Consider the following 7908-nt stretch of genomic DNA (forward strand, 5'->3'; position numbering starts at 1 on the left):
ATTGTGGCCCAGCAGGATCTGGTTGAGCTGCTGATGGACTCGGATAGCGAGGAACCATATGAGTCTTCCCTGGATGATGTGTAGGACCCTGGGCAGGGTTCAGACTCAGAGCAGGGACCAGAGAGGCTGATTGGCCACCAGGAAGCGCCTGAGGCATGGAGCAGTCAGGAGGATCAAAGGCAGTTTGTCCCTGATGCTAGATTAAGAAAGGCTGAGAAACGGAAGCAGCAACTCCGTAGGCAGACTTACAGAAGATGATTAAGCACAGGTGGTTGTTGATTGGCCCCTCCCAAGAGAGATTATAGGTGAGGCGTTGGGAGGGGACATTTGCAGGAAACAACCGTTCGAATTAGTAGTTAAGAAAATCTATCTGTGTATTCTAGCCGTGTCTGTTCGTTTGAACTATCTGGGTTGCTGCAGAGATACTCTATTGAACGTGAGTTGCCTGGGCCCTCAGCCAAAGGATTTGTTATCTCAGTAATTGAACAGTGGCAACAGCCAAGCCTGTGTTCTGGTTTATTCACAGGCCAGGAGGTCAGAACACCTACCATTATTTTATCTATATATCAGTAGATGCATCTTGCTTATTTCACATTTCTATTAAAAACAAAAATTAAAATAAATGGGATTGGAGGCACTGCAAATAGGCATAAAATACCTTTTATGTGTATCCCTTTCACTCTCAAAACACAGAGTGATGGAGACATGACATGTGATAATCTAGTTGGGAGATGGCTGTTGCTCTCGAGTAGAGAAACAAATTTAATCTAACAGCCCATCAATGCTTCGGTGGAAATCAGGAGTACCTAAGATAAAAACCTTTGCCTGAACTCATACTCTTCAATGACATGTATGATATTTCAGCTGCACATATTCTGTCTTTAATCTGGACCTTGCTCTAACAATGTGTATATTTTGGGCTCTACCAGACTCATGCCAATACCTTGCAATTCTGGAACATTTTGCCTCAATTCTGAGTGGACCTTGGCCTTTACCGTATAAGTCTATTGTGCTCATTTCTAAACTTTAGACTTGGCTACAGATTTTACTTTGTCGTGAGAATCTCTACAGGATACCCATGCTGGCTAGAGTTGAGTTTGATGGAATAAAACATCTCTGTAGAGTAGAATAAGACAAAATGTTCCACACTATGGATAGCTACAATGTATTTGAATTTAAATTGCAGTAATTATTTCTATATTTATATATAGTATAGTATATAAATGACCCAGCCTGGTGTAGTGGTTAAGGCATTAGTGTGGAAACCAGACAATTGGGAGCTCTAGTTTTCCCTCTGGCATGAAACCAAATGGGCCTTCTCAACCCTAGAAGCAGGCAATGGCAAACTGAAAATGTTGCCCAGAATAGTCCAGGCAGTTGCCAGGAATCAACACTGTCACTGACCCAAAGGCATTAAAAAATCCCCCCCCCCAATATATGCATAATAATTCTATGTATACTACCAAAATATGTATTCCCTTATATCCTTGTTTTTCATAGAAAGCAATGCATCATCTTTGTTTAAAAAATATAGGGGAAAAAACATTTGATGGCTGCATTGTCCTTTTCTTGAATTCAGTTCTGGGTAGTTTTTCTGTGCCTCACTATAAATCTAAAGTTATATTTCTTTTTAGCTTGGTCAAAACACAAACCAACAGTAGTAACTCAGTTGTTAACTCCAGGCAACACACTATGTATCTAACAGTCATGATGTCTGCCTTCGGCTGGCAGTGAAATATCATGTCCTCCTGTAATGGATAATATGAAACAACAGTCTTCATAGCACTTGTGCCCTGATCTTCTTGCTTGCTCTAAACTACTTAATAAAAAGCAGTGAAAAAGAGGGGCCCAGATTTTAAAAAATGGATGAGTGGGTTTTTTAAAAGAATACCCTTTAAAAATACAGTGTGCAATTAAACTGATGATTATAAAAATAATCTTACACATATTTCATTTACACGTGCCATTAAAGTTAGATTTATATCAAATATAGCCACAGGCATAATACATATAAATATTTTAAGTGTAACATATAAGTAATATAGTAGTTGTTACTGAAATGCTACCTTTCTAGAGGAATTCAAGACAGAATACATGGCAATCTCTCAGTGGTGGATTTCTAACCGATTTACTACCGGTTCGCTGAACGCTTTGCTGCACGCACATGCACAACTGAACGAAAATTAGTCAGAAAAAAAGAAAACAGCTGAGGAGCGGCAATTCAAGCTGCTGCCATGGATCAGCTGGGCTTCAGAAGCTGGAATAAAGTTAAGTATAACCCAGGAGTGGATGGGCCCACTTAAAAACAAACAAACAGAGAACCAGTTCGTTCTCTGTTTGAAGGCAGCACTACCGGTTTGGGAGAACCAGTCCAAACCGGTAGGAACCCACCTCTGGAATCTCCCTTCATTTTATCCCCAAACAATCCTTTGAGTTTGGTTGAACTGGGAGTGTACTCAGTCTTCCAATATATATTTCCATAGCTCAGTGAACCTGGATCCCCTAGTCTTACTCAAACTATCACACTACATGCAAACACACAGTGTCTACAACATGTAAAGTCATGTATGTGAGATGTGGAGCTAGGTAGATAGAATAAATGTATACATAAGTACATGTTAAAATGTTTTTTAAATAGCAACTAGAGGAAACTAGACAACTTAAGTTTAATAGGACTAAAGTGGCTCAGTCAATAAAAGTATATGCAGTGCCAGTTTATACATGAATTGTTACTCTGTCCACAAGAATGTCATTACAATTCCTAATCACACGAAATATCCAACTCCCAAAATAATTGTCAATTAAATGATACATTAGATCCATAACTTCATAGATTCTATGTGACATTGTTCCCATTAGAGAGCTGCAAAATAAAGATCCATTGATTCTACATTTGTAAAGATATGAGAGAGAGAGCGGGGGAGGGAGGGGGAGCGGGGGAGGGAGGGAGGGAGAGAATTAAATCACTGTAATTTCTGAGTAACATTCTAGGGAACCCAATTATTGGATTAGGTAGCAGGTGATGAGAAAGATCTCTGCCCAAGATCCTAGACAGGGGATATCAGGCAGAGCTATCAAAGCTAATTTAATTAGATATGCACTCTAAGTTAGCAGAAAAGATTTTCATTGTTCAGATATTTGCCTTGTTAATAATTTTTTCTGCCAATTCTGATTGGTAGATTTTCAAAATAAAGGAAGGGTGTAGAACTAGAAACTCAAATGCCATATCCAAAAAAGATTTGCAGCAAAGTACTCAGTTCTTCCAATCTCTTCTTAAACATGAGACTCAGAGTCTAGGGCCGTGATGACAAGCCTATGGAACGCAGGCCCAAAGTGGCATGCGAAGCCATATTGCCCGGCACGCATGGCCTTGCCTGTTTGTCTTCCGGGTTTCTGGCATGCATGCATGCGCGACAATCAGCTGTCCTTTGCACTGCGGCCATTCTGAAAACCAGCCTGTGCATGAGCACCAGCCAGCAGATTGTTGGGTGCGCGTGGGCACCAGAACCCGGAGGTTCGGCGTTTCTGGAGCGTAGCCCTGACAAGCACGTGCATCACGACGTTTCCAGGTGACTTTTTCAGCACTGCCGAAAAGGTTCACCATCATTGGTCTAGACTCTAGGGCTACTCAGAATCTGTGACAGGGCTCTCATTTTGAAATGATTTAAGCTATTTTGTATATTTGAGAGGAAACATGTTTAAGTAACATTGTTTACCAAAGAACAGATAGAAGTCTTTTGCCTCAAGAACTTATTTGAATATTGATGTTATTTCTAATATCTTTTTAAGTGCTACATAAATGTTGATTTATTTTATAATAAAAGTAGATGCTTTACAGCAGAAAAGCAGCAGAAAGTGGTTAGATTTAATAAGCCTAATTAGTAATTTAGTTAATAAGGCTGAATTGGATTCTTCAGTCTGTATTTATTATGTGTGCCTGGTAGCTACATAGTGGAGGAGTAACCCTGCTATCAAAACTAACTGAACAATTAACAGCAAAATAGAGGAAGTTTTCTATAAACACACATATACACACAAGCACATTGGATACTTTATTTGGCCAAGTGTCATTTGCGACAGAAGGAATTTGTCTTCAGTACAGAAGCACAGAACAAGTACTTGTGAATGAAGTTTTTAGCTAATACAATGAACAGTATCTGACATACATTTCAGTACTGTAAATTCTTACATCCTAAAATTTTAGATCATTTTAATGCTGGCTAAGGAATTGTGGGAGTTGAATTCTATATATCTGAAAGCTGCTAAGGGGGAAACACTACTTTACAGAATGATATGTTGTATGACATGCCTATTCAAGAAAAACATTGATACTGAAATCAATGGGGTTTATTATTAAATATAAGGATGCATGATAGCATCCAAAGTTATAAAAATGCCCAAGAATTTATATATTCTATTACACCAGGCATCTCCAAACTTGGCACCTTTAAGACTTGTGGACTTCAATTCCCTTAATTCCTCAGCCAGACATTCTGTCTGAGGAATTCTGTGAGTTGAATTCCACAAGTCTTAAAGTTGTCAAATTTAGAGACCCCTGTATTACACCATCATTGGTCTGATTCACAGAATACAGGGTGATTTTTGGTTTAAAATTAAAGCAAGGAGGATGAAAAAAATTCAGCACAGCGTTTAATTCATATTCTGCCTAAACCAATGTAATACTAAAGAAGCCGTATCTGTTAGCCTATGTAAAACCTTTGAAATGGGTATTTCACATAGAGCTTGAGTATAAACTAAGAATATTTCTTTTTGAAATATTAAAGCAGGTGGTCCTTTGTAAAGCTAACATGAGCTATCCGACTTCACATGCTGTCTCAGCAGTAAATCCTAGCCTCCAGACACACAACTTATTCAGTACTTGGCTTGACTCCGTAGATTCTATGACACAGCTGGGATAGATCAGAATCTCTATACAATCAGATTTAATCCTTTATTTGCTTATACCTAATGGACAGAAGTCTCCTCTTTTGCTCTTCCAGGTGCAGATTCCATCACAGAATAGCATGGGATAGAAACATTCAGATATTTTGTTGGTCAGAAGTTTGGCAATCAATGTGCCATGAGTAAATATAGGCTCTAGCTTTTTTTCTAACATTAGATCACTAAAATGTTGGACTATTTTAGATACTCCAAGTACCTATCTGGCTGGCTATTGTGACAAAGCTGCAAAAGCTTCTTCTTCAAGGAAGGAGAGATAACATATTGTGTTATAGTGATGCAGTTCTTCCCATACTAAGAAAATGATGAGGGAGAAGACAAATCCCCCATCCTGAGGTCCATGCAAAATTGCATATATAGACTCTGTATTTATCAAGTATGGATTTGATAAGTTACAAAGGCATTTAATTCCAGCCTCGTGAAGCTCAAACCAAGCATTTAGGGGAGAAGGGCAGAATGGAATTTGGAGGAAAGTTAAAGAGTGAGAAATATTGGGGTTTATATGGTGAAATATTGGCCTGCATGTTTTGCAAGTCATAAATGTAAGAACTATAAATGTTAAAATAAGGAAAAAATGCCAAACTAACCTATAAGAGCATAGACTTGCAAAAATTTATAGGTTTTTAATCTTCATCTGGTCACTCTGGATCTCTATAGGCATTTGACAAAGAAATCATAACCTACTTCGTAGTAAGCTAAAAAAAGGGGGATAGACAGCATCACCACCAGATGTATTTGTAACTGGCTAACAAAACACACTCAATGTGTAGTTCTCAATGGAACTACACCTACATGAAAGGAAGAAAGCAGTGAGTCACCCCAAGGTTCCATGTTAGGCCCAGTACTCCTCAACATCTTCATAAACAATTTAAATGAGGGAATACAAGGGGAACTCATTGAATTTGCAGACAACACTAAACTGGCAGGAATAGTCAACACTCCAGAAGACAAGTTCAAGATCCGGATGGATCTCAACAGACATGAACACTAGGCCCCATCTACAAAATGAAATTCAATATAGAGAAAAATAAGGTTTTACACGTATGCAAGAAAAATTAAATGTATGTACAGATTAGGTGAAACCTAGTTCAATAGCAGTAACTGTGAGAGGGATCTTGGTGTTCTAGTGGACAATTACTTTAATATGAGCCAGCAGGTCAATGCAATCCTAAATTGCATTAACAGAGGGATAGAATCAAGACCATGTGAAGTATTAGTACCACAAAGCCTTAGTAAACCATACTTAGAATGCTGCATCCAGTTTTGGTCACTGTATTATTAAAAAAATAATATAGAGACTCTGGAAAGTGCAGAAAAGAGCAGCAAAGATAATTAGGGAGTGGAGGCTAAAACATATGAAGAACAGTTGCAGGAATTGAGTTTGTTTAGTCTAGTGAAAAGGACTAAGGGTGACATGATTGCTCCAATATTTCAGAGGTTGCCACAAAGAGGGTGGTCAACCTATTTTCAAAAGCATCAAAAGACAACACAAAAAACAATGGATGGAAACTAATCAGAGAGAAGCAACTAGAACAAGGAGACATTTCCTAACTGAAAACAATTAACCAGTGGAATGGCTTGCCTTCAGAAGTTGTGGGTGCTCCATCACTGGAGGCTTTTAAGAAGAGACTGAATACCTACTTGTCTGAAATGGAGGTCCAGACATGGTCTCCTGGTTGATTGGACTAGAAGACCTCCAAGGTTCCTCCCAACTTTATTGTTTTGTTGTTCTACCAGACTATTACATGCATTCTGTGAGGTGAGTTGGACTGGGAGAGAATGACTGGCCCAAGGACACCCAGCTGGCTTTCATGGCTAAGGTGGAACCTGAACTGTCTTTTATTTTCTAAGCTGCTGCTTTAACTGTTTCTGGATGAAAATTGTGCTGATTGAATGTCCAACAAGTATGTCAATATTAAACCAATACCATACGGATGTTAAATATTTAAATAATTCAACCATTCTTGGCTGCTCCAAAATAGTAAGTATCTCAGAGCAACTCATGTTTGATAATAAAGGCTGTCACTACCTGCAAAACTGAACTGATTCCAACATTAACATTCTTCCGAAATTTCTATGCTGGTGTGATTTGTAGAGATACTGAAATAGATTGTTCTGAATACAATAAGGCAAACTTTGAGGTGTTGAATATTAATAGCATCGATCTAATAGTCACGTAATTATTTAGGGACTTTGCTATGCAATATCTTATATCTTATATTTTCTTTCAGATGCAAAGAAATCCCCTTCTCCATCAATTTTAGAAATTAGAAACCCAGCAGCTGCCAGAAACTTGAGTTAATTTGGAAGCCTTCATATGTGCTGGACTCAGTGGTGGATTTCAACATTTTTTAGAACCTCTTCTGTAGGTGTGGCCTGCTTTGTGGGAGTGGCTTGCCAGCCATGTGACCGGGTGGGAGTGTCCAACTTGTAAAATGTGGTGAAACTCACTTAACAATGCTCTTGCTTAGCAATCAAAATGTTGGCTCACAAACTCTGGCATTTGAAGCATGCAAGTCTTAAAGCTGTCAAGTTACAAGACCCTTGCACCCCTAACCCTTTAGGAAAAAACCCCCAGGGGTGTTCAAACTCGACAGCTTTAAGACTTGTGGACTTCAACTTGCCAGCCATGTGACCGGGTGGGAGTGGCCAACTTGTAAAATGTGGTGAAACTCACTTAACAATGCTCTTGCTTAGCAATCAAAATGTTGGCTCACAAACTCTGGCATTTGAAGCATGCAAGTCTTAAAGCTGTCAAGTTACAAGACCCTTGCACCCCTAACCCTTTAGGAAAAAACCCCCAGGGGTGTTCAAACTCGACAGCTTTAAGACTTGTGGACTTCAACTCCCAGAATTCCTCCTCTCGCTCTTCATCTTGATGATGTGCGGGACGGGCAAGGGGAGGGAGCTGGAACCGGTTCTAAACGGCACTGTAGATTTGTGGAAACT

This window comes from Thamnophis sirtalis, unplaced genomic scaffold (assembly GCF_051295495.1).
Source record: "Thamnophis sirtalis isolate CommonGarterSnake01/CBP01778 unplaced genomic scaffold, rThaSir2_p1.2 scaffold_6, whole genome shotgun sequence".
In the NCBI taxonomy this organism is placed as follows: Eukaryota; Metazoa; Chordata; class Lepidosauria; order Squamata; family Natricidae; genus Thamnophis; species Thamnophis sirtalis.